Here is a 26909-nt window from a genome sequence, read left to right as displayed (position 1 = left end):
AAACAAAAATTGGGACCAAATATGGTTTGTATTAAGTTACTGTGTTCATTTTTATGTAGTTAGCAACAGCTTATCTTCTTCCACAAATGATTTGAGGCAGTTTACAAAATTAAAGACAATACTGGATAAAAGAAATAGCTGAAGGAACCAAGGGAAGGGAAGTTTAAAGGAAAGAGAGTAATGCAGCCAATGATAAAATAAACAAGTCACCAAGCCTGAACTTTTTCCTTCTTAGCACAGAGGAAAACGTTCTTGTTAAAGGTGGGCCAGAGATTTGACTCTAAGCTTCTGAATGCCCATAGCAAGAGAGAATGACCATCATTTTAAGGTTTACCAGTGTTAATAATACATATATGTATGTGTGTGTGTGTGTGTGTGTGTGTGTGTGTGTGTGTGTGTGTATTTGAGACAGTCTCACTCTGTTACCCAGGCTGGAGTGCAGTGGTGTCATCTTGGCTCACTGCAACCTCCTCCTCCTGGGTTCGAGGGATTGTCGAGCCTCAGCCACCTGAGCAGCTGGGACTACAAGCACATGCCACCATGCCTGGCTAATTTTTTTTTTTTTCTTTTAGTAGAGATGGGGTTTTACGATGCTGGCCAGGCTAGTCTTGAACTCCTGACCTCAGGTAATCCACCTCAGCCTCCCAAAGTGCTAGGATTACAGGTGTGAGCCACTGCACCCAGCCCAATGTTCATAAAATAAAAGCCAGAGTTTTGTTTGCTTGTTTGATTGATTTCGAGAACTACAGTTTTTCTTGATTTTCAGTGCCAAAAGAAACCCTGAATCCTCATAAAGATGAGGTTGTGAGCTAAGTGGGAAATAAGTGTCCTAAAGAATTACACACAGTTTCCTTCAATGTAAGCTATTGTTACAATCACAAAGCACAGTCCATTTAGTCAATTCTATGACTATCCAAACTTTCCCGTTCAACTCCAAAGACTGTACACACGTCAGGAATTGTTGGGAGAAAAGCTGAGTGTTGGGAGAAGCTGATGCAGGGCTTGCATGTCTGACATAATGTAAAAGAGTCTTGGAACATATCTGGGGTCCAGGGTCTAAAACCCCTTGTGGCCTTTGGAACACCAAGCTCTGTGCTAAATGGTGGAAGGCTACCCTGACGCACCATAATCTAAGCCCAGGGCATAAAACCCCTCCTGCTTGGATAGAATCCAGGACTCAGAGCATAAAACCCCTCATGGCCTCTGGAATGTGTCTAGACTTGCTGGCTCCTTGCTCCTTGCTCTCCCAGGATCGATTGTATCTTGAGTTAAAAAAACCTGCTCTCCATTATCTCAAGTAGCAGAGCGTATGCTAAACCATCACAGCTGTATGTAAATCATGTGCTTAATGCAATGCTCCCTTTCAACCCCACATTCTCACCACCTGTTTCTTTGTTTGATCGTCAATAAATAGTCTGGGCTTCCAGAGCTCGGGGCCTTCGCAGCCTCCATACTTTGCAATGGCCCCCTGGTCCCACTTTCTCTCTCAAACTGTCTTTTCTCATTCCTTGGAGTCTGCCGGACTTCGTCTCCCCCACGATCTGGTGTTGGGTCTGATCACCCCAACAGGGAATGGTCTGGATTAATCCATGGTAGCATTTAGATTATTATTCCCCAGCATGGCAAGTAGGGTTCAATTTGCATGTCAACTCTGATCCATTCATATTAGCTGCCTAAATAAACTGTGTTGTGAAGTTCTGTGGCTGAGTCCATGCTCAGAAGGAAAATGTTCTGTGATTGATTAACAATGTTTATTGTGGGTACAAGATGGGTGAGTGGCTACCTACAACAACCTATGTGACATCTTTGATTCGTAGGAATGGAGACTTTGCATGCAGGTCTTTTATAGTCCTATCAAAACAACATTTCTCATTACAGCACACTTGATAACTATCACTTGGTAGAGAATTCAAGGTCATTTTCACTGGCTAAAACCTAAGGGCAGAAATGTTGAGGTGTTGATTAATTTATATGCTTTGTATACCAACCAGGAGGAACTTAGTTTAAGGTTCTGTTATCAAAATGAGAGCATCTGAACAAAGTGGCACGTGATCTAATGCCACCTCTACCTCTTTCTTTCTTTCTTTTCTTTCTTTCTTTCTTTTTTTTTTTTTTTTTTGAGACAGTCTCGCTCTGTCGCTCAGGTTGGAGTGCAATGGCACGATCTCGGCTCACTGCAATCTCTGCCTCCTAGGTTCAAGCAATTCTTCTTCAGCCTCCCAAGTAGCTGGGATTTCAGGCATGTGTCACCACGCTTGGCTAATTTTTTTTATTTTTAGTAGAGATGGGGTTTCACCATGTTGGCCAGGCTGGTCTCCAACTCCTGACCTCAGGTGATCTGCCCGCCTCAGCCTCCCAAAGTGCTGGGATTACAGATGTGAGCCACTGTGCCCAGCCTCCTCTCTCTCTATCTCTTTCTAAAGTATGGATGGGCAAGGCTGAACACTTTAGGGTAAACTCCAACCAGGCAGCCAAATAAGTGATTAAAGACTGAAAATCCTAACTCCATGCATGGCTGCATGAGTTTTTAGCCCAGAAAAATAAGTATTATGTGCCAAGACCATGGAAAACTTTCAATATGACACCAAGAAGCAGTGTAAATAATTGAGTATCTAGGAGAAAATATCAGAAGAGTCAATACAGTCTTGCTTTCACTACATGGGACTCATTATTCCTTATTGGGAATCATTCACAGAATGAGACACAAAAAGACAGATGCTCATGCATTCCATTTAAGAAACTGTCCTTTAAATCCCCACTTTATAAATATGTTGGCAAAATGACACTCACTCAGTTTTTCTGAGTTAATTTTTCTTTCCAAACAGTAGTAATTAACATTCTCTGAAGTAGCCGAGCGCAGTGGCTCACACCTGTAATCCCAGCACTTTGGGAGGCCGAGGCAGGTGGATCATGACGTCAGGAGATCGAGACCATCCTGGCTAACATGGTGAAACCCCGTCTCTACTAAAAATACAAAAAATTAGCTGGGCGTGGTGGCAGGCGCCTGTAGTCCCAGCTACACGAGAGGCTGAGCCAGGAGGATGATGTGAACTCGGGAGGTGGAGCTTGCAGTGAGCCGAGATCGTGCCACTGCACTCCAGCCTGGGTGACAGAGGGAGACTCCATTTCAAAAACAAAACAACAACAACAAAAAAAAAAAACAAAAAAATTCTCTGAAGTAAAAAAAATTAGCTTGTGAAAAATAAGTCAAAGTTCATAACAGTTATGGCTGTTAATTCACCTACAAAATTTGGTGAGCCTTTTGAATATGCTAGTTTCATAAGATTTTCTCATCTTAAAATAGAGCATTCCAGCCTGAGCAACATGGCAAAACCTCATCTCTACAAATAATAAAAAAATTAGCCAGGCATGGTGGTGCATGCCTGCAGTCCCTGCTACTCAGGAGGCTGAGGTGGGAGGCTCGCTTGAGCCTGGGAGGCAGAGGTTTCAGTGATCCAAGATGGCGCCACTGTACTCACTTTGGGTGACAGAGTGGGACCCTGTCTTTAAAAAAAAAAAAAGACATAAAATATCAGGACGAAGACAAAAACATTCCAGGATTCTTTGTTTATGATTGACTCTGGAAGTTGGGTTTTTGTTTGGTTTTCTTTGCTGCTGTTGTTGTTTTTAATCCTAAGCTAGGAATGAGGGGGAAAAAAATCAAATATACCTCAAGACACTTCATTCCCAACAGTTTTGGGCTTCTTAGAACTCCAATTTATGATTAAGATTAGTCAATTCAGTTATATTCAACAATCAAATAATCATGGGCTATGAAAAATGCAAAAATGAACCAAATACAGTCCCTATCCTCCAGGAACTTACAATTTGTAGGACACAAATGTAAATTATGTTGGCAATAGATGCATGTACATATGTGAACAAAATGCTATGGGTGCACAGGACAAGGAAAGGATAAAAAGTTACTAGATGTGACAAGTCACTTATAAAGCTATAACTAAAGCAAAAGCAAAGAAAGGTTTCTCAAAGGAGGTGATAATCAGGATAGACCTGGAAAAATGGCAGGAAGTTTAAAGGTAAAAAACGAAAGCCCACAGGATTCAAGTTAAGGCAATCTCCTGAAAACAAATATAAAGGACAGAAGTGAGACACAGTGACTCTGACTCGCAGGGACTTGCTTATTACCTGGGTAACAAAATAATCTGTACACCAAACCCCGGTGACACACAATGTAACTATATAACAAACCTACACATATACCCCTGAACCTAAAATATTATTAAAATGGCCATACTGCCCAAAGCCATTTACAGATTCAATGCTATTCCTATCAAACTACCAATGACATTCTTCAGAGAACTAGAAAAAACTATTTTAAATTTCATATGGAACCAAAAAAGGGGCCAAATAGCCAAGGCAATTCTAAGCAAAAAGAACATTGCTGGAGGTATCATATGACCCAATTTCAAACTATACTACAGGGCTACAGTAACCAAAACAGCATGGTATTAGTACAAAAACAGATGCATAGGCCATTGGAACAGAATAGAGAGCCCAGGAATAAGGCACACTTAAAACCACCTGATCTTCAACAAAATCGACCAAAAAAAAAAAAAAAAAAAAAAAAGAAAGAAAAGAAAAGCAAAAGTATTCCCTATTCAATAAATGGTGATGGGAGATAACTGCCTAGCCATATGCAGAAGACTGAAACTGGACCCCTTCCTTATACCATATACAGAAATCAACTCAAGATGGATTAAAGACCCAAATGTAAAACTAAAACTATAAAAATCTGGAAGATAACCTAGAAAATACCATTCCGGACACAGGACCTCAAAAGATTTCATGATGAAGTCTCCAAAAGAAACTGCGACAAAATCAAAAACTGACAAATGGGACCTAATTAAACTAAAGAGCTTCTGTACACAACAGAAACTATCGACAGAGTAAACAGACAACCTACATAATGGGAGAAGATATTTGCAAACTATATCTGACAAAGATCTAATATCCAGAACCTGCGAGAAACTTAACCAAATTTACAAGCAAAAACGAAACAATCCCCCATTAAAAAGTGGGCAAAGACATGAACAGACACTTTTTTTTTTTGAGACTAAGTCTGGCTCTGCCGCCCAGGCTGGAGTGCAGTGGCCGGATCTCAGCTCACTGCAAGCTCTGTCTCCCCGGTTTACGCCATTCTCCTGCCTCAGCCTCTGGAGTAGCTGGGACCACAGGCGCCCGCCACCTCGCCCGGCTAGTTTTTTTGTGTTTTTTAGTAGAGACGGGGTTTCACCGTGTTAGCCAGGATGGTCTCGATCCCCTGACCTCGTGATCCGCCCGTCTCAGCCTCCCAAAGTGCTGGGATTACAGGCTTGAGCCACCGCGCCCGGCTGACACTTCAAAAGAAGACAAACACGTGGTCAAAGAAGCATATGAAAAAAAACTTGACATCACTAATCATTAGAGAAATGCAAATCAAAACCACAATGAGAGAACATCTCACACCTGTCAGCATCGCTATTATTAAAAAGTCAAAAAATAACAGATTCTGGTGGGGTTGTGGAGAAAAGGGAACACTTATAAGCTGCTGGTGGGAAATTAGTTCAGTCAATGTGGAAAGCAGTTTGGAGTTTTCCCGGAATAATATGTTACAATATGGGAGATTATTCTGAAACCTGGTAGGATAAGCATAGAGACTTTGGGGTGACCAAAAAATCAGAATAAATGTTGATATAAGATAGGGTCACCTCCACCAGCAGGGTCAAAGAAAGTAGTATTGAGGTTACAATCAGTTAATAGTATAGTGATGCCAGCAGCTAGGACTGAATTCGACCCAGCAATCCCATTACTGGGTATATGCCCAAAGGAATATAAATCATTCTGCCATAAAGACAGATGTACATGTATGTTCATCACAGTATTATTCACAATAGCAAAGACATGGAATCAACCTAAACGCCCATCAACAGTAGACTGGATCTTAAAAATGTGGTACATATATACAATGAAATACTATGCAGCTATAAAAAAGAATGAGATCATGTCCTTTGCAGCAACATGGATGAAGCTGGAGGCCTTATCCTAAGCAAACTAACACAGGAACAGAAAACCAAATGCTGCATGATCTCACTTACAAGTAGAAGCTAAACCTTGAGTACATATGGACACAAAGAAGGGAACAACAGACACTGGGGCCTACTTGAGGGTGGAGGGTGGGAGGAGGGTTTGGATCGGAAAACTACCTATCAGGTACAATACTTATTATCTGGGTGACAAAATAATCTGTACACCAAACCCCCAGGACATGCAATGTACCTATGTTACAAACCTGCATATGTACCCCTGAACCTGAAAGTTAAAACAAAAGAATACAAAACTATTCCCAACCTCACTAATAATTCAAATTTAAACAAAAAGAAATTAATTTTACTTATAAGATGGCTAAGATTAAGAAGGGTAATAATATCCAGTGTTGGTGAATGTGAGGATATTAGCAAAGTCATGCATTCTCATGAAAGTATAAATTGCTACAACATTTCAATAAGCTATTTAGCAGCATTTCCTAAAATAAAAGTGCACATAACAATAGGGCGACTATAGTTAACAATAATTTATTGTGTGTGTGTGTGTGTGTATATATATATATACACACATCTATATTTTTTTTGAGGCAGGGGGACAGAGTCTTGCTCTGTCGCTTAGGCTGGAGTGCAGTGGCATGATCTCAGTTCACTCTCACCTCCAGCTTCCAGGTTCAAACAATTCTCATGCCTTGGCCTCTCAAGAAGCTGGGGTTACAGGTGCATGCCAGCATGCCTGGCAAATTTTTGTGTTTTTAGTAGAGACAGGGTTTCGCCATGTTGGCCAGGCTGGTGTTGAACTCCAGGCCTCAAGTCATCCGCCTGCCTCAGCTTCCCAAAGTGCTGTGATTACAGGCATGAGCCACCGCACCTGGCCTAATTTATTGTATATTTTAATATAAAAGAGGGGAATTGGACTGTTCCTAACACAAAGAAATGATAAATTCTTGAGGTGATGGATGCCCTAATTACCCTGATTTGATCATTACGAATTGTACGCCTGTATCAAAACATCACATGTACACGATATATACAACTATTAGGTACCCACAATAAAAAAAAGTAATAAATTTTTAAAAATATGGAACAAATGATAAATGATAAGCTTATAACATATATTGTATATATATTTGACTGATCTTTCATTTTAAGCAGTATCCCATAAGTTTATTAAATGATCATCTTTAGGTTGGGCGCGGTGGCTCACGCCTGTAATCCCAGCACTCTGGGAGGCTGAGGTGGGTAAATCACAAGGTCAGGAGATCGAGACCATTCTGGCTAACATGGTGAAACCCCGTCTCTACTAAAAATTAGCCGGGCGTGGTGGTGGGCACCTGTGGTCCCAGCTACTCGGGAGACTGAGGCAAGAGAACAGCACAAACCCAGGAGGCAGAGGTTGCAGTGAGCCGAGATCGCACCACTGCACTCCAGCCTGGGCGACAGAGTGAGACTCTGTCTCAAAAAAAAAAACAAGGCCGGGCGCGGTGGCTCAAGCCTGTAATCCCAGCACTTTGGGAGGCCGAGACGGGCGGATCACGAGGTCAGGAGATCGAGACCATCCTGGCTAACCCGGTGAAACCCCGTCTCTACTAAAAAATACAAAAAAGGCCGGGCGCGGTGGCTCACGCCTGTAATCCCTGCACTTTGGGAGGCCGAGGCGGGCGGATCACGAGGTCAGGAGATCGAGACCATCCTGGCTAACAAGGTGAAACCCCGTCTCTACTAAAATACAAAAAAAATTAGCCGGGCGCGGTGGCGGGCGCCTGTAGTCCCAAGTCCCAGCTACTCGGGAGGCTGAGGCAGGAGAATGGCGCGAACCCGGGAGGCGGAGCTTGCAGTGAGCTGAGATGGTGCCACCCCACTCCAGCCTGGGGGACAGAGTGAAGGCTCCGCCTCAAAAAAAAAAAATACAAAAAAAACTAGCCGGGCGAGGTGGTGGGCGCCTGTAGTCCCAGCTACTCGGGAGGCTGAGGCAGGAGAATGGCGTAAACCCGGGAGGCGGAGCTTGCAGTGAGCTGAGATCCGGTCACTGCACTCCAGCCTGGGCGACAGAGCGAGACTCCGTCTCAAAAAAAAAAAAAAAAAAAAACAAAAACAAAAACAAACAAACAAAAAAAAAACAAAAAAAAGAAATGATAATCTTTAGAGAAACATTATTTAGGCCTTTAACTGGTAATTTCTTTCTTCTTATCAATTGGGTTAACGGAAATAACTTCAAATTTTAAAACGGGAGTTATTAAAAGGACAAAGAGAGGAAATTTGCAAATTGATGTTAGGTTGATGGTGATAATATAGGGGGAAACGTCATAAGAATAATATATCAAAATGCTGTGCTCACTGTAGAGAAAAACAGAGTTTTAAAAGAGAAAAGAGGCCAGGCGCAGTGGTTCACGCCTGTAGTCCCAGCGCTTTGGGAGGCTGAGGCAGGTGAATCACTTGAGGTCAGGAGTTCGAGACCATCCTGGCCAACATGGTGAAACCCTGTCTCTACTAAAAATACAAAAAAATTAGCTAGGTGTGGTGGCGGGCGCCTGTAGTCCCAGCTACTTGGGAGGCTGAGGCGGATAATCACTTGAACCCGGGAGGTGGAGGGTGCAGTGAACTGAGATTAGGCCACTGCACTCCAGCCTGGGCAATAAGAGTGAAACTCTGTCTCAAAAGAAAAAAAAAAGAAAAGAAAAGACTGAAGTTAAATTAAAACTTCATTTTGTACAAGCAGCGTAAAGTTTACAAGCAAACTCTTTGCATTCTTTTCAGTTTAAGATTAACATGTCCAAGTTCAGAACTCTTCAAGGTAAACTGTGCAGTACTGAGACAAGAAGCTGCTAGGCAGCAGTCAAGACTGAGTTCAAGATTGAACTCAATCATTGTCACTTCAGCAGGTATAGAGAAAATTCACTACGCCTACATCTAGGAGGTTGCCTCAGTATAGGGCTTACTTATTTATATATGTCAACAATAAAAGTAATGATGCCAATTAACCAAGGTGTCAGCACCAAAATTGTCTCTAAAACACTAGACCCTAAGTTACTATTTCTAATATTGGGAAACTAGGAAGGCATATGTGATCCATTATCCAAAATCACCATTTTTTTTTTTTTTTTTTTTTTTGAGACACTCTCACTCTGTTTCCCAGGTTGGAGTGCAGGGGCATGATCTTGGCTCACTGCAACCTCTGCCTCCCGGGTTCAAGCAACTCTTCTGCCTCAACCTCCCAAGTACCTGGGATTACAGGCACGCGCCACCACGCTTGGCTAATTTTTGTATTTTTAGTAGAGACAGAGTTTCACCATGTTGGTCAGGCTGGTCTTGAACTCCTGACCTCAAGTGATCCCCCCCGCTCCGCCCCCCATCTCCCAAAGTGCTGGGATTACAGGCATAAGCCACTGCACCTGGCCCCAAAATAATTTATACAATGAAAGTAGCAACATTAGGTTGAAACAAGGTTTCTCCACCTCAGCACTATTGTCCTTGGGGACCCAGATAATTCTTTGTGGTGGAGCTACCCTACACAATGCAGGACGTTCAGCAGTGTCCCTCGTCTCTATCCACTAGATGTCAGTAGCACCCCCATCCCTGCCCACTGCAATTGTGACAACCAAAAATGTCTCTCCAGACATTGCCAAATGTTCTCTGGGGGGCAAAACTGCCCCTGATTGAGAACCCCTGGGTTAAAGTACAATAGGGTTTGCACATGAGGCAAAAATCTTTTATCTCCACATGTATCTTAACCTGATGATAGCTTAAAGAGAATAGAACCATTTTGTTACCTCTTAATTATTCAGAAAATATTGGGCTAATTATTATAAACCTCTTGAAATTGCTTTATTATGTAGACATATCAATTTCATTGCAATTAAAATATGAAGGATTGCATTTGATTAAAAATCTACAACTTCTAGAAAATTTCTGAATGGTACTAAATGGTTTAGATGCTAGTTTTAAAAATGCACGATTTTAAAATCTTATAAAACGTTTCCATATTCAGCCATTAAAGGTTTTATTTGATTTCTTTTAATGTGTCACAGCCAGAGAAATTTCCCAAAACCCAATACAAATTTACAGAGTAATGTCACATTTGAAATGGTTTCACAATTTATAATACTAGTTTTAGGCAATATATGTTTACTACATTTCTGTGATAATGAAACAGAATACTCAGAGTCAAATTTAAAAGGAACATCAGCCCTCCCTACTTTTTGCTTTATTGCAGGTGAATGGAGCCTACATATGCCCTCATGCTTTTATGACTCTGATGAACTTCAAAAGGCATCTTGCATGAATCAAAAGAACGACATGTGTTTTATTTTCATGTGATCTCATATTTTATTTACCCCAGAGCAGTAGATCAATAGTTAAGTGCCCAGAAAGTGCTTTTCAAGAGTGTTGTGGAGTATAAAAAACACAGAGAAATCAATTTCTTTTTCCCATCTCAGGAGACTTGATGCCCTTTTGTGTGGCTCATGGCAACAGTCATCTGAACTTTTAAATCTACATGCTCTAAACTCTGAACATTTGGAAGTAAATAGTAACATATTCAGAATGATTCAAACTGCTTTATTTGTCATCATTTCCAAAGTCACTAATAAGTTATTAAGCTCCCTTATGTGAAATTGCTGAAATGAGCAGTTTATGAAGCAATTTACACAGATCTAAAGACTCTGGAAACTTGCTACTTAAAATGGGTACATGGTGGCTCACTCCTGTAATCCTAGCCCTTTGGGAGGCTGAGGCAGGCAGATCACTTGAGGTCAGGAGGTCAAGACCAGCCTGGCCAACAAGGTTAAACCCTGTCTTTACTAAAAATACAAAAATTAGCCGGGTGTGGTGGTGTGCACCTGTAGTCCCAGCTACTCAGGAGTCTGAGGCACGAGAATCGCTCGAACCCAGGAGTCCGAGGCTGCAGTGAGCCACGATTGCGCCACTACACTCCAGCCTGGGTGACGGAGCGAGACTCTGTCTCAAAAACAAAAAAAAAAAACCCACAAAAACTTGTACATCAAGACAAGCACTAAATTTGTGCAAGATTTTGAAAAGTTTAAGAAAATAAAGATAATATCTTGAAAGGCCAGAATCCTAGTATCTAGTTCCATTTTCCATTTATTTTACTGAGATCTCCATCAAGCTATTTAACAATGAATTTGTTTTCTGTACCTTCTATGTGACATGTCACCTGTGGTGTCTTCATATTTGAAATCAAGTTATTGGCAGTGTCGCAAATTTGTCATTTGAGCTTTTGTCTTTTTATTCATCTTATAGAACCTATACAAGTCATTAACTGAAATCTTGCCACTTTGGGCCGCACATTTAGCAATTTTTTTTTTGCTGTGGTCAAACAAATCTAAACATATGAGCACATCAGCCCATGGGCAAGAATTAGCTTTATCCTGATAGGAAAATCTTACTACCTTAAGAAAGTTTCCACTTCATGCCCTTTAATAGTATTAATCATATTAATATGATAGATCAGCATCGTATTAATATGATAGATCAGCTTTAAAATAATGGAAAAGTCAAGATGATGCTTTTATTTTAAAAACAGAAATTTAACAGTGCAATATTCACTCATGATTCCTTTAAAAAGAATATTGTCAACAATAGACACTGGGATGACAAGAGGAGGAGGGTGAGGGACAAGGGTCGAAAAATCACCTACTGAGTACTATGCTCACTGGGTGACAGGTTCAATCATACCCCAAACCTCAGGATCCCACAATATACCCTTGGAATAAGCCTGTACATGTGCCCCAAAAAATCTAAAATAAAAGTTGAAATTTAAAAAAAAGAAAAAAAAAGGAGAAATGCCAGAGGAAATAACAATAATAAGCGAATATTGTCAGATGCTTATTTGAAGTTATTTACAAAATATATTTGAAGATTAAAAGTAAACTGTACAGATTTCTTCCCATAAACTCTAAGATTAAATATGTATTAATGTGCTTGAGATGAATAAGAACAATATTTAAAATACGGTACATATATATTTAGAGTTAAATCTGAAAAGAACTTAGAAATTTAGAAAATACTTTTAAACGTAATAACTGGGTTACAGGAAAAAATAAGAACTGTAATTATAGACTATTCTGAAAACTAATGATAATGAGATTACTATACATCTATATTTCTTTTTTTTTTTTTTTTTTTTTGAGACTGAGTCTGGCTCTGTCGCCCAGGCTGGAGTGCGATGGCCGGATCTCAGCTCACTGCAAGCTCCGCCTCCCGGGTTCACGCCATTCTCCTGCCTCAGCCTCCCGAGTAGCTGGGACCACAGGCGCCCGCCACTTCGCCCGGCTAGTTTTTGTATTTTTTAGTAGAGACGGGGTTTCACCGTGTTAGCCAGGATGGTCTCGATCTCCTGACCTCGTGATCCGCCCGTCTCGGCCTCCCAAAGTGCTGGGATTACAGGCTTGAGCCACCGCGCCCGGCCTATACATCTATATTTCTTATGTTATATAGCCAGAGCAGTACTCAGAGCAAAATCCATAGCCACAGATGTTTTCATTACTAACTAAGACCAAAAATAAACAAGCTTATTAGTCAACTCAAGAGTTATAAACAAAACAGCAAAACAACAATAACAACAACTGGTAAACAGACTTAATCAATGAACTCAGATGAATGAATCAGGAAACAGAAAGAATAAAAGTGAAAATTAATCCAAGAGCACGTTCTTTGAAAAAATAACAAAAAACTAGCAAAACTTCTGACATGTCCAACGGGAAATTGAGAAAACATTAATGTATTCACTAGCAAATATAAAGAGAACATAGCAACAAAAACAGGTATTTTATAGAAAATATCCTATAATGCTCATGAGAATACTGAAAAATCTGAATGAATTAAAGGATTTTCTTGGAAATTGTAAAGTCTAAATGGATTTAGAAAGATTCATGAAATCTGATATAAATGACCATGGAAGAAATGGGAAGTTTTCAGAGAACTTCTCACCACAAATATGCACGATTCAGATTATTTATCCACAAAGTTTTTATTTCATATGCTTTTTAAAGTATTTCAAAACACAGAAAGTGCTAGAAATATTTCTATACCACATTCATGGTGACAATAAAAAGAAAAAATCTTCAAGAATTAGCTCCTAAAAAGAAACCTATATGCTATTCTTCATGAAAATAGAGCTAAAAATCTTAGGAAAAACCTAGCAAAATATGTCCAGTAGCTTGTTGAAAATAACTAAAATAGTCAAAATCAAATAATGAAAAATAAAAACAAAAATTAACTTATGTAAGGGTTAGATCAATGTAAAGAAATGTATCAGTATAATGTACTAAATGATTAAAAAACCCAATGATCATAATAATACATGCTGAAAAGATAGTTACATTTCAAAATCGATTATTGATTAAAATAATTTTTAGTAAACTGGAAATAAAAGGATACTTTTATCAGAAAGCAAATCATATTTAACAGTGACTCACCAGATTATGTGGAGTAGAAACAGTCCCATTACAGTAAGGAAGAAGACAAGTGTCCATGTTATCCCACCATTATGTCACTCTGTTCTGATAGTGCCACTACAATGAGACAAAACATCAACAACTAGGTATTACTATTGAAAAGCAGGAGAGAAACTTTAAAGTATATGCAGATGACATGAAATATGGGATTGCTTTCCGGGAAAATGCAAGAAAATAATCATATATCAAATTGAAAGGGGGAACTAACAACTGGCAAAGAATGTCCATGCAGCAGGGTACGGAGGCTCATGCCTGTCATCCCAGCAGTTTGGGAGGCCAGGGCAGGTGCATCACCTGAGGTCAGGAGTTCGAGACCAGACTGGCCAACACGGTAAAACTGCCATCTCTACTAAAAATACAAAAATTAGGCAGGCATGGTGGTGTGCCTGTAATCCCAGCTACTCAGGTGGCTGAGGCAGGAGAATCGCCTGAACCTGGTGGGTGGAGGTTGCAGTGAGCCGAGATCGAGCCACTGCACTCCAGCCTGGGCGACAAAGCAAGACTCTGTCTCAAAAAGAAAAAGAAAAAAAAAAAAAAAGGAAAAAAAGGAATGCCTGTGCACACATAAATTCATGCAAAAAAATTGAGAATAATGAAAATTTTGGCAAAAAAAGGGCAAAGGATCAAATAAGCAGAAAAAGAAATACAAATGACCATTCAACATATAAAAAGTTCAGTTTTACTATGAAACAAAGAATTGCAAATCGAAGCAGTATTTATATACTGCTATACCATTTGTTTTGCCAAAAGAGTTTTGAAAACCAATAAGATATGGTGCAGGACTCTGGAAAACAGACACTCATATACAGCAAATAATCTGTACACTGACATAATCCTTTTGAAAGGAAATTCACATGTACTAAAACCTTACATGTTTCTATACTTTTTGACTCCAAAATTTAAATTTACACCAAAGACATTAATAGAAGTGAATAAAAATTTGTCAGTTTCCAGAATATTTATTATAGCATTGCTTGTTGTAATTAAAATAAATTTAAAAACATATAATAGATCGAGAAAATGAATGAAATATTAGACAGTCATTAAAAGATGTGGGAATACACTCAAAGTAACACTGTGGATCGGATGCAGTGCTCAGGTCTGTAATTCCAGCAATTGAGAAGGCTGAGACAGGAAGATTGCTTGAGCTCAGGAATTCGAGACCAGCCTGGGTAACATAAGCAAGAACCCATCCATTCAAAAAAAGCTTAAAATTAGCTGGGTATGGTGGCATGTGCCTGTACTCCCAGCTATTGTGGGGGCGGAGGATGGCTGAGGCAGGAGGGTTGCTTGAACCCAGGAGGTCGAGGCTGCACTGTCCTATGATGGTGCCACTGCACTCCAGCCTGGGTGACAGAGCAAGATCCTGTCTCTATAAAAACACCACCACCACCACCACCACCACCACCAAAACAACAACAATAACAAAAAACAAAAACAAAACACAGTTAAGTTCAACAAAGAAGATGACAAAGCTGTATAATAGCATGATTCCAGTTTTGTTTTTAAGAAGAAATGTATATGTATTTACACACATACACACAAAAGAAAACACAAGGCTTAGAAAGGTACGTTCCAAATATTTAGAAAATGTTAACATTGATCATTCGTTGACGCTGGTGGAATTACAGGTGATTTTTACTTTTTTCCTTGTGCTTCTTTGTATTTTCTAAAAAGAATTTCTATTGCTCTTTTAAAAAGATGATACAACAAACATAGAGAAACCATCATTCACAAGAGATTGTCTTCTCAAATGAATGACTTACACTAAGACCCACTGTTTTGCTGTCTTCAACCCTAGTTACATAGATGACTAAGTAAAAGCCAAAGAAAGCCACTTGAATGAAGTGTAAGGCTAAAGGAAAGCTGAAGCAGATGTCTATGTCCTTAGCATAGCTTTCTTCCTTGATGCAAACAAAGTGCTTTGTTATAATCTCTATCTATGCATATTGATTTTTCCTTCCCATGATGACTTTACTTAGTTTAACATTTCCCAAGATGACTTCATCTAGTCTGGCTTTTTTATCCCCCCAGGGGTTAGTTAGGTGAGCTCTTCCTTCTGGAAATTTCCATCGCACTTAATATAGTGACATTGCTAGAATGGCTGGGCTAACTTATGGCTGCCTCTCCCTTTAGTACAGCTTTTCCTGACTCTGTGTCCTTGCAACCAAGATGAAGGAGAGAGAAAAAGCTTCCTCAGCTGGATTTAGCTGACAGACATGGGTCCTTTACAGTAAAATACCACCCTTACAAGGAGGGAGAAATGATGTGTTTCTCAAAGTGCTGCAGAAGTCTCATTGTTGATATTTTCCTCATTGTTGCTTTGAAAATCCAATATTTCTATTTAACACCAGGGTCACCCAATCTAATTCTGCCATTCATGATTTTCGAGGAACGGGGTGGAATTTGGGGACTGAATTTATGAAGAGGCAGAACGGTAGAGAGGAAAGCCCTGACATCAACCTCTGGGCGGGGCATTGATTGGCATCTGTGGAATGCCCACTGGGGAAAGATTCTTTTACACTCATTATTTTAATTCTCAGAGCATCTCTGAGGTTTTGTTGCAACTTCAGGGTTCTTTTTTAACTTTTATTTTAGGTTCAGCGGTACATGTGCAAGTGTGTTATACAGGTAAATTGTGTGTCACATGAGTTTGGCGTACAGATTTTGTCATCCAGATAATAAGCATAGTATTCGATAGGTAGTTTTTCGATCCTCTCCTTCCTCCCACCCTCTACTCTCAAGTAGGTAAGAGGAAGCTCTGAAGCTCTCCTGGGATGTTCACCCGCTGTGGTGAGAGTCAGGTGAGGCCCTTCACGGAAGGGCACCCTTTGTTTACCAGAGAGAAAGGAGTCACGTTTGTTTCCTGAATGAAGATAGTCTGTCTATGAACCAGGTATCCTAGCCCCGAAAAGGTGGACAGTGCATGCCAAGAAAACCTCTAGACAGGACTCAATTCTTCCCATGAGGCACCTAACCAGAGAATCGCAGAAGGGGCGAGGGAAGGATTCCAACTGTGAGGCAGCAGAGGAAACATTCTTTTGAGGTAGAGTCTGGGAAAAAAACAATGAATCTGTAGATTTTCATAAATAACTGACACGAGACAGGCGACTTCTATGAAAATATTAACCCAAATGATGGGTGTTAATCATTAAACCTTTTACGTGATGGATTTGTTCTTTTTCTGATATCTTAATCCGGGTCACAGAATGGCTCAGGCAGCTTTAAGTGTAGAGTGGGTTTTTCTTCCTTTTTTGTTTGCCTTTTTTTTTCTATTCCAAAAGGATGTTGTGACCTTCCTTCCTTCCTTCCTTCCTTCCTTCCTTCCTTCCTTCCTTCCTTCCTTCCTTCCTTCCTTCCTTCCTTCCTTCCTTCCTTCCTTCCTCCCTCCCTCCCTCCCCCCCCCCCTCCCTTTTCTCTCTTTCTCTCTTTCTTGACGAAGTTTCACTCTGTGGCCCAGGCTGGACTGCAGTGATGAGAACGGATTCAAGCAATTCTCCTGCCTCAACCGCCCAAGTAGCTGGGATTACAGGTGCCCGCCACCACACCTGGCTAATTTTTGTGTTTTTACTGGAGACAGGGTTTCACCATGTTGGCCAGGCTGATCTCGAACTCCTGACCTCAAGTGATCCACCTCCCAAAGTGTTGGGATTACAGGCATGAGCCACCGTGCCTGGCCAGTAACTGCTATTCAGGCAGAACTCTGTCAACCAGGTAGTTAGCCTTGAAACTTAAAAATACATTAACATGGGCCAGTAAGAGAAAAAGCTGGACAATAACCACTGTCAAAACAGCAATAAAAATAATATTAAAAAATAGCAATAAAAAACCTAACTAACTTTGCATCCAGCTCTGTTCCAAGCAAAAAGAAAAAAACATAAAAACAAACCAGTTTTCTGTTGTTTGAGTGCATCTTTGACTTAAAGGACTTGTTATTTCTCTAAATTTGCAGATGTGTTGAGGCTTGAAATTTGAGCCTGTGACTGTTTTACGAGTTTCAAAAGAAAACATTAAACCACCTAAAATGACAGAGGGTAAACTTTCAGTAAATAATTTGGAGCCATTTAGTTGTAGATCTGTTTTCTGTTCATTCCAGTTGCATAAAATATGAGGAATCACTGGGCTCTGTTTGACATATTTTGGCATTATTGCCACTTTTTCGAGTGCTCAATAGCCATCTATGTGTAGTGGCTGCCATATTGGACGGCACAGACACAGAACATTCCCATCATCACAGAATGTCCCATTGGACAACGCTGTTCTATAGCATTAATTTTGATTTTCACAGCTACCAGATTTTTGGGTTGATCAAAACCAACCCCTTGGCAAGAAATGTTTTTAGAGTGAGACAGAGCAGCTCTGGGAACTAAAATAGTAAGTGAAGTACCTGAGTGTTCATTTTGAAAGAATTGCTTCCCAATAACATTTTCGTTATTGCTGGGCCCTTCTGCATAGTTATCTTGAGTAAATCATTCCTAAAGACCTCTTTCTAATATTTTATTAAGGCAATAAGAGACTAAAATGGAAATTGTTAATACAATGGTTTTTATTAAAGTATTTATAGTACATGCTAGAAATATGAACTGATGACACAACTAGTATGTGTCACTTGGCCTGTGAAACCATATGTGGCATATAAAGATATGTTCAATTTTATACATTTATTGAGCACCTATTTTGTGTCAGATATATGCGCAACAGGTGGCTAAACTGCTATGGACAATCTTGTATATGTTTTTTCTGTATGCTTTCTTTTGGTTGGGTATTTAGGAGTAGAAATTTGGGTCGCAGAGTATACATATGTTGAGAGCTATTATCTCTTTCCTTATCCTCTTGTGAGTTCTACACCTTCTCATTAGTATATGTGCTCAATTTCACTTATGCATGGAGGCTCTCTCTTTGAAATGTTTTGAATGCCCTAGGGGAAATATGCTATGTATTTCAGTGAACAAGCTTTCAACCTGTTCACACTTGTCCAGGATAAGTTGGTTTCACTGGCAGGATACAAAACCCAATCTAGAACTACATCAATCCTGTTCTGATCTAAATAGCTTGGGGCTTTCTTTTGTGACCAAAACTGGACCTCTACCCAGCCAGCTCAAGCTCTTGGTTTTAAGAGGAATCAGTGAAAGGACAGATCAGGTTAAATCATCCCCAAGAACTGAAAAACAATTTAAATATGTGTTCTGGTGAGAGTTGTCTAGCATCTTCATTTTAAAAAATATAGTATTTCTCTTTTTCTCAGACCCACGTTAAAGAAGAATCATGGAAGGAGGGTTTCCTGTCCAGGGATTGAACATTGTTGCAGAGTTTCTTCCAATCACCAGCTATTGAGCAAGCTGGGAATGGAATGGGTACCTCTGCCAGATTTGCTTTTCATCCAGTTTCCAAAGCTGGCAGAATACTATCCACTCTCCAGATGCCCTCCTGGGAGGTAGGATCTTCATTTTTATCTGCTGCACTGAGCTCATCATTGTTACCTACACTTGAACAGGCTCATTCATCATCTCTACATTGTGTTAATAAGCCTTCCCTATCTGAACAGTGAGGATTTGGATTTTATTTGTATTTCAGCAAGTTATTCTTTTCCTATTACAGATAGTACAAGGGGACATCTAAAGCCAGTTCTGCCTTCATGCCCAAGGGAGTTGTTTCACTGCAATGTAAATTAGCTTGAAATCCATCCTGGCTGGGCACAGTGGCTCACACCTGTAATCCCAACAACACTTTGGGAGGCTGAAGCGGGAGGATCACTTGAAACCAAGAATTCAATGCCAGTCTGAGTACAAAGTGAGACCCTGTCTCTAGAAAACATTTTTTAAAAAATTAACTGGGCACGGTGGTGCGCACCTGTTGTCCCACCTACTTGGGAGGCTGAGTCGGGAGAATCACTTGAGTCGAGGAGTTCAAGGCAGCAGTGACCTATGATCATATCACTGCACTCCAGCCTGGGTGACATAGAAAAACCCTGTCTCAAAAAAACAAAGACAAAAACAAAAACAAAACCCATCCTATGAGCAAAACAGCCGTTAATGACATATGAGACATTCCTTCTAGTTTTCAGGAGTCAATGAGAATGTCTACCTTCACAGACAGTGGTGGCTTCAGATTTTCTTTGTTGATGGGTGGAGAGATTATATGGGACTTGTGTTGAAGCTACATTTTGGCAGCAAGCTCCCCTTTCACTGAGATCTCACATTTATATGGAGTGGCTATGAGAGAAGTACTGATGGAACTTATCATGGGCTAAATTCCCCCCAAACCATCCCCTGGGGCCACCACTGTCTACATACTTGCACCTTTACTTGTGTGTAGTTACATGAAAAAGTAGCAGCCAACTGCATAGGTCACAGTGACATAAATGATGGCTGTTGTTAAGCCTATGGTGCACAAAATTTCCCAAGCCAAAATTGGAACATACAAGTGACAACTTGAGTGTCCTTAGGAAATGCTCTTCATGACATCCGTAGACCAATGGAGAAATTGATGGTAAACCATGTTACAAAGGAAAAGAACTACTAACTACCTTGATAATGATATGATATGGTGGGGTGGGATGGGGGGGACTTCTTGGGTGGTCAGGAGAAGGCCTTTCTGAGGAAGTGCCATTTAAGCTGGGACTGGATTAACAAAAAGGAGCCTGCCAGGGGGAAAATGTTCCAGGCAGGAAGTGGTTCTTGGCCAGGTGCCCTGCATGGAGGGACACGCTGATCTTGCTGCCAGGCAGTATGAGTTCCAGCAATACTGGCTGTCAGGGCGATGAGTGATGAGGGCAGCTTAATGAAGCAGGATGTGTTTAGGATGCAATTCAGGTGCTGGGCTGGACTCCACATGCACTGACATAAAGGAAGCTGCACTCCTACGTGAACAGCCTTTTCCTATGGGAAAGGGCACCACATAATGCAAGATGTGATTGAAAATAACTTTGCAAAGAGACTACCTCTCTCCAGTGTGGTGGGTGGATGGAAAACACCAGTAGCTTGGCAAATGGGTAAGCTTTTAAATCTGCCTTTCAGAGGTCTTTTGGTTCCAAAGTGAGACTGAGTGAATTAAAAATTCTGGAGGGTAGCTGTTATAAGCTGAATCTTGTCCTCCACCCTCCCAAATTCATATGTTGAAGTTCTAAACCCCAGTACCTTAAAATGTGACTGTATTTGGAGATAGGGTCTTCAAAAGGGTAATAAAGGTAAAATGGGGTCATGAGGGTGAGCCTTAATCCAATCTGACTTTTGTCTTTTTAAGAAGAGGAGGTTAGGACACAGATGTGCACAGAAAAAGATCACATGAAGACAGGGAGAGAACAGCTATTACAGGGCAAAAAGAGAGGCTTCAGGAGAAACCAACTCTGCTGATATCTTGCTCTTAGACTTCCAGTTTCCAGACTATGAGAAAATTAACTTCTGTTGTTTAAGCCATCTAGTCTGTGGTATTTGTTATGGCAGCCGTAGGAAACTAACACAGTAGAATTATCCTTTCCAAAGATGGATTCAGGGGTCTTGGACATTGGCTGTTTATTTTTTTCTCATTCCTTATTCTATGAATATTTCAGAAAACTTGAAGATACTCTGAAGCTAGCGGCTGCCTCGTAGCTGAAGAAGTCTCATGGTGGAAGGCTGGCTTGAGCGCCTGTGACTGGGGAGAGAAAGGGCAGTTTTCTGAGCAGTCTGCACTTAAATATATTCCTGGGGCCAAACAGAGGTTTTGGAAGGGAACAGGATGGAGTCATTGCCTGTTAGGCCCATGTCCTTAAGTGAGACAGGGCAAAACAAGGCAGCAGAGTGAGGCTGGAGGCGTACACCCCTGGAGGCAGAGCTGAGATGGGGTGGAGGAAGTCGGTCAGAGCATGTCACCCATGTTAGGGGAAGATGCAGTGCAGAGGTCCCGGGAGGGGCCCCCGAAGGCTCCACAGGAGCATTCTGAGTGGAGAGCATCTGGACGCCCACCACCACAGAGGACCCCTCACAGCAGGGGGAACCACAAGGGCCCTGATCCAGGAAGAAGAATTTGGCCTTTCCTTATCTATCTCATGCCCCCATCATCTTGCTTTCCTGTCCCTAAGCGAGGAGAATGAAGCATTGTGGAGGGGAGCACAGGCAGGGAGGGAGTAGAGCCCGGAGCAAATGGCTGGAGCCCGCCACTCAGGTGCCTGCTTTGGCCAGAACTGCTGGAAGGAGAGCAGCTGTAGGTGAGAGGCAGGAAGGCAGCTTTGGTTAGACTGGCCTGGATGCCTTAGTAGCTGGAAGTGACAGGAAAGCCACACCATCTGCCCCAGATGCTATCAAGAGGCGAGGAGAAGGAGTGACAGAGTGCCCAAAAGGAACAGTGTGAGCAACATCAACCTCTTCCTTCACTGCTGTCCACGAGGCCAGCCTGTAGAACTATGTTGCTGTGGCTGGAGCCACAGGATCAAGTGACCTCTGCTGAAAGCCTGCTATGTGCTGGGCACTAAGAGTCAAATGAGGGCTAAGATCAGCAGTCAGCAAAGCATGGCCTGTGGGCCAAATCCAGCCTGTTGCCTGCTTTTATACAGCTCACAAGCTAACAATGATTTTTACATTTTTAAATAGGTGGAAAATGAAAAAGATTTGTGATGCCTGAAAATTATCTGCAATTCCAATTTCAGTGTCTACACACCAAGTGTCATTGGAATACAGGCTTGGTCATTTGAGTACCTATTGCTCACAGGCTGCGTTCTTGCTAGAACAGCAGAGTTGGGTAGTCCTGACAGAAAAAGCCTGAAATACTCAGCACCTGGCCCTTCAGAAAAGCTTGTTCATCCCTACAGAAGACCAGGGCCCCTGATCCTACAGGAAGTCCATCTAGTGGGGGATACCTCATGACAATAATTCATTTCCACAACAAATTATGTTTTTGAAAATCTTTAAAATGTAATGCTACATATAATTTTTAGTCCTTAGAGTGAATCTGACTTTGTCTTTCATTAAAAGTTAAGCACCTACGAATTTTACCATTGAATGAAATGAAGTAATTTATATGAAGTACTCGGAAGCATATAGAAAAAGCCATAAGTGTCACATATTATTAATCCATACGGAATTCCCATTGTGCTATTCTATAGTTGTAGAAATCAGGATGGGTTATGTAATTTGCAGGGCCCAGTGCAAAATGAAAATGGAGGACCCCTTGTTAAATCATTAAGAATTTCAAGACTACAACAGCAGAATATTAAACTATGGGTAAGACCCTCTTAAGAGCACAGGCTTGTGTAACTGCACATGTCCCATGCCCAAGAAACTGGCCCAGGTAAGAATTACATGAAGATGGACTAAATGTGACAGCAACAAGGCACTTCTTTTGAAATGATTACTTACAAATCTTTACATTAAATGGTTTTCTTGTTATTTGCTGCTTTTCCTTAAAAGTAGAATGGAAGATAGGCCGGGCGCAGTGGCTCCTGTCTGTAATCCCAGCACTTTGGGAGGCCAAGGCGGGCGGATCACCTGAGGTCAGGAGTTTGAGACCAGCCTGGCCAACACAGTGAAAACCCATCTCTACTAAAAATATATAAATTGGCTGGGCGTGGTGGTGCATGCCTGTAATCCCAGCTACTCAGGAGGCTGAGGCAGGAGATTCGCCTGAACCTGGGAGGCTGAGGTTCCAGCGAGCCAAGATCACACCTCTGCACTCCAGCCTGGGTGATAAGAGTGATACTCTGTCTCAAAAAACAAAAACCAAAAACCAAAAAAAACCAAAGTAGAATGGTAGATGAAAAAACTTAGTTGATAGAAGAATGGTCTAATATCTATAGGTTATTCTATTTGAGGTTTTCTTGGGACTCACATAGGAAATGTCAACTCTGCAGTTGTTGGTTGAAAAATTGGGTGTTTCCACTAATTATAATAAGATTTAGGCCAGATCTACTAAAACGATGTCACAAGGATTTTACAATGTTGAAAGTAATTTCTAAGGAAGCTATAAAGTTTACTCCATTTCCCAGGTCAACTGGGAAATTTTCTCTCTCCTTCCTTCTCTTATTTATCTACACCCCCTGACTATTTCTCAGGTCAACTGGGAAATTCAACTGCTTAGTTTACTCAAATGTTGGCTTTTAGATAATTTATCATTTTTAGCAAGAGAGGTAGAGGTCTAGCTCAGGCATGGCTTTCTTTTTCTGAGTTAAATGGTGTAGGATATATAATGGATTTCTTCCTCTACCTAATTATTCAAGGATGAATCTTGTGATCTAAAAAGGAACAATGTGCTGTTGTATCCACGGTAAGGGGATTAACAGTCTTGTGCTTGTAAAACAGCAGCCCAGCGCCTATTTAGTTCTTTTGATTTCCAGAAACAAGAGCCCAATTCTTACTACTCTTTAGAGGCAGTTGGCCCTGTCTAGTGCCATTGATGAAAAATGGCAGTGGAGCCAATTCTTAGACAAACCTTCAGACCAGGGCTTCCCACACTTGAGGAAGGGGAGTAAACACTTTTACCTCTTTTTCGTGATTTGCTTAAAGAAGACACTTGTGTCTGAGTTAATATAATTTCTCAGTAAAAACAACTGGTCAAAATGATTACTGAAGTGAATTCATCAGACCCATCTACATTTAACACCTTGAAAATGCAGGATTTCTATTTAGTTACACCAATGGTATTTTGGTTTATTAAAAGACATGTCCAGTTGAATAAGTGCTTGTTGATTAATTTTTCATTCTCTTAAAATCTTGGAGGACATTCAATGTAGTGACATTTTGAAGAAAGACCATGAAGTCACCAGTTGTACAAAATTTATAATTAGAAGAAATGTCTATCCTTTGATAGCTAAAGAAGTTAACTACTGAGCTGTGTTCTTCATGAGACTTCTCTTTTAGCACAAATTTTTTCTATGTTTACAATTTCTTTTGGCTACCTCAATCTACAGTATATTCAGGATTCTTCTTTCACTATAGTTTTTGTTATAATATGTCTCTGAATATTTGTATCCGGGTAGGGGAAGTTTCAAGGAAGTAATCTCTCTTCCTTCTTCCCTCTCTTATTTATTAATGCAGCTCCTACACAACTAAATGTTTGACAGGGTCTCTTGGGGAAAAATTCCAGAAACAGTGAGATGTTAACCTTTTGTCATCCATCCACTCATTTCACAGTCACTTACTGAATGGTCCACATTGGCCAAGCTTCGGGAATACAGGGGCTCACTGCACAGGAAACACTTGGGCCTCATGTTCTCATGTCCTAGGGCACAGAGAAATCTATTTCTTGCCGATGGACAAAGTATTTGATAGTCTCCCTAGTGTCCCTGCAACTGATCAAATTAAAACAGGTGCTCTTTGCTTGGAGATCATGAAGTTCAAATCAGGGCAGGGATTAGAGACCCTCCTGACAAAGAATGCAGACAAGCCATGTGAAATCTAGAAGCTCTTTTTCTTCCCCATGTCCTGGGTCTATTCTCACACAGGGCATGGAACTATGTGCAAATTCTGCCACCGTGGGGGTTACTGGCTTCCATTTTGGTATTTAATGCTCTGGTGGGCTCAAGACTCTGGTCTTGGTTTTCAAGAGTCTTAGCATCACTAAATTCCTGCATGGGATGGGGCACGGAATCTAAATGCCGCTGTAGTAGGAACTCTTTTCCTAACCATATCCCTAACCATATTGGCAAATCAAGGTTAGCTCTTAGTAAACAGTTGTGAGTGAATGAAGCATGTTTAACATCCTGGCTCTTAAATCAGCAGTCTACTGAGGTGCAGTGGATGCAAGAAAACAGTGTCCCCCCAAATCCCCCCAATTTCTTCCTCTTTTTTGCCTCAGTCCCATAGGAGGATGCTCCTATGGTAGACTTGGCACACAATGGCCAGAGTAGAAGCAGCTCCCTACTGCCTGGGTGTTAGCTCTTGCTGGACCTCGGTTTCTTACTCTTGGGGAGGCCAAGACATCAGTTAGTTTCTGAAAGCATCATCCGAGCAAGTAGGAAGCGCCAGCCCAGAGTGTGTCTCCATCTTCACATACAGCCTTTGCTGCCTTTAGAGCAGGGCTAGGCTTTCCCCTGGTCCCCTTCCCACAACGTTGCTACTGTGGGAAGTGGGCTTATTAATTCCTAGTTCAACTGCCTGTATGTGAACAAAATATAAACACATCTCTACAGGTATATTTCTATGACTGCTATTTATTGAGCCCAAGGTAACTTTTTTGTTTTCTTAAAATCCGAGATTTTACTTCTCTTGGCAGCACCATCTTGTAGGAGGGATGCTTAGTATTCTTCCATTAAAGAAGACCCTAAGCAATTAAAACCATTCACCTTTTTTCCTAATGCCAATCCTGTAAGAAATGACAGAAATGGTGCTACTGAAGGCATTAATATAGTGGATGGCATAAAAACGAACATATGAAACATGTGAATACAGAAAAAAGCTAAGTTTTGGCTCTGTCATGCAATGGACAGTGCATTGGATGTCTAGAAAAAAGCTAAGTTTTTAAAATTTTGAATAATTACTAAGACTATTCTTATAACATATGGGTGCCAATGTATTTTAAAAAATTTTTTTTGAGACAGGGTCTTATTCTGTCACCAAGGCTGGAATGCAGTGGTGCAATCATGGCTCACTATAGCCTCAACCTCCTGGATTTGAGCAATCCCACTGCCTCAGCCTCCCAAGTAGCTGGGACCATGGGTGCATGTCATCACATCCAGCTAGTTAAAAAAAAATTTTTTTGTAGAGATAGGGTCTCACCGTGTTGCCCAGGCTGGTCTCAAGCTGCTGGGCTCAAGCAATCCTCCTGCCTCAGCCTCCCAAAGTGTTGGGATTACAGGCATGAGCCACTGCACCTGGCAGGTGCCAATATCTTGCATTTGAATATATCTCATTATTTTTGAAGTATATTTCTAGCTGTTATGTCATTATCAATGATGCCAATCAGAACTTGTAATTTATCCAGTGCTTTATGTCATTATCTGTAGTTTAATTTATAGTGCCTAGGCAACTTTTTCAATAACTGCTTAGCTCTTGCTAAAATACATCTATATATCAATTTATAGACATACACATGTATTAGTCCATTCTCACACTGCTATAAAGAACTACCTGAAACTGGGTATTTTATAAAGGAAGTAGGGATGCTGGTAATTGACTCACAGTTCCGTATGGCTAGGGAAGCCTCAGGAAACTTACAATCATGGTGGAAGGCGAGAGAGAAGCAAAGCTATGTTTTTACATAGTGACAGGCAAGGGAAGGGGGAAGAGCCCCTTTTAAAACCATAGGATCTGGCTGGGCGTTTTGGCTCACACCTGTAACCTCAGCACTTTGGGAGGCCAAGGAGGGTGGAACACCTGAGGTCAGGAGTTCGAGACCAGCCTGACCAACATGGTGAAACCCTGTCTCTACTAAAAATACAGAAATTAGCCGTGCATGGTGGCGTGCACCTGTAGTCCCAGCTACT

General features: G+C 41.0%; 1 protein-coding gene and 1 non-coding gene across 2 annotated transcripts in view; both read right to left on the bottom strand.

Moving 5' to 3' along the window:
• The window catches only part of CA5B (carbonic anhydrase 5B), a 64227-nt gene extending 50652 nt beyond the window's left edge, over positions 1-13575 (bottom strand). Inside the window, exon 1 of the mRNA XM_025372738.1 lies at positions 13478-13575. The gene's annotated coding sequence lies outside the window, so the exon portion shown is untranslated. The remainder of the gene's footprint in view (positions 1-13477) is intronic.
• A 5238-nt stretch (positions 13576-18813) lies between these two features.
• Positions 18814-18953, bottom strand: LOC112616733. Its single transcript, XR_003117759.1, has one exon. It is a non-coding gene; the product is annotated as a small nucleolar RNA SNORA7 (small nucleolar RNA).
• Between the last annotated feature and the right edge of the window lie 7956 nt (positions 18954-26909).

The sequence above is a fragment of the Theropithecus gelada genome, chromosome X, assembly GCF_003255815.1.
Source record: "Theropithecus gelada isolate Dixy chromosome X, Tgel_1.0, whole genome shotgun sequence".
NCBI classification, from domain to species: Eukaryota; Metazoa; Chordata; class Mammalia; order Primates; family Cercopithecidae; genus Theropithecus; species Theropithecus gelada.
This window is presented reverse-complemented; position numbering and strand designations above follow the sequence as displayed.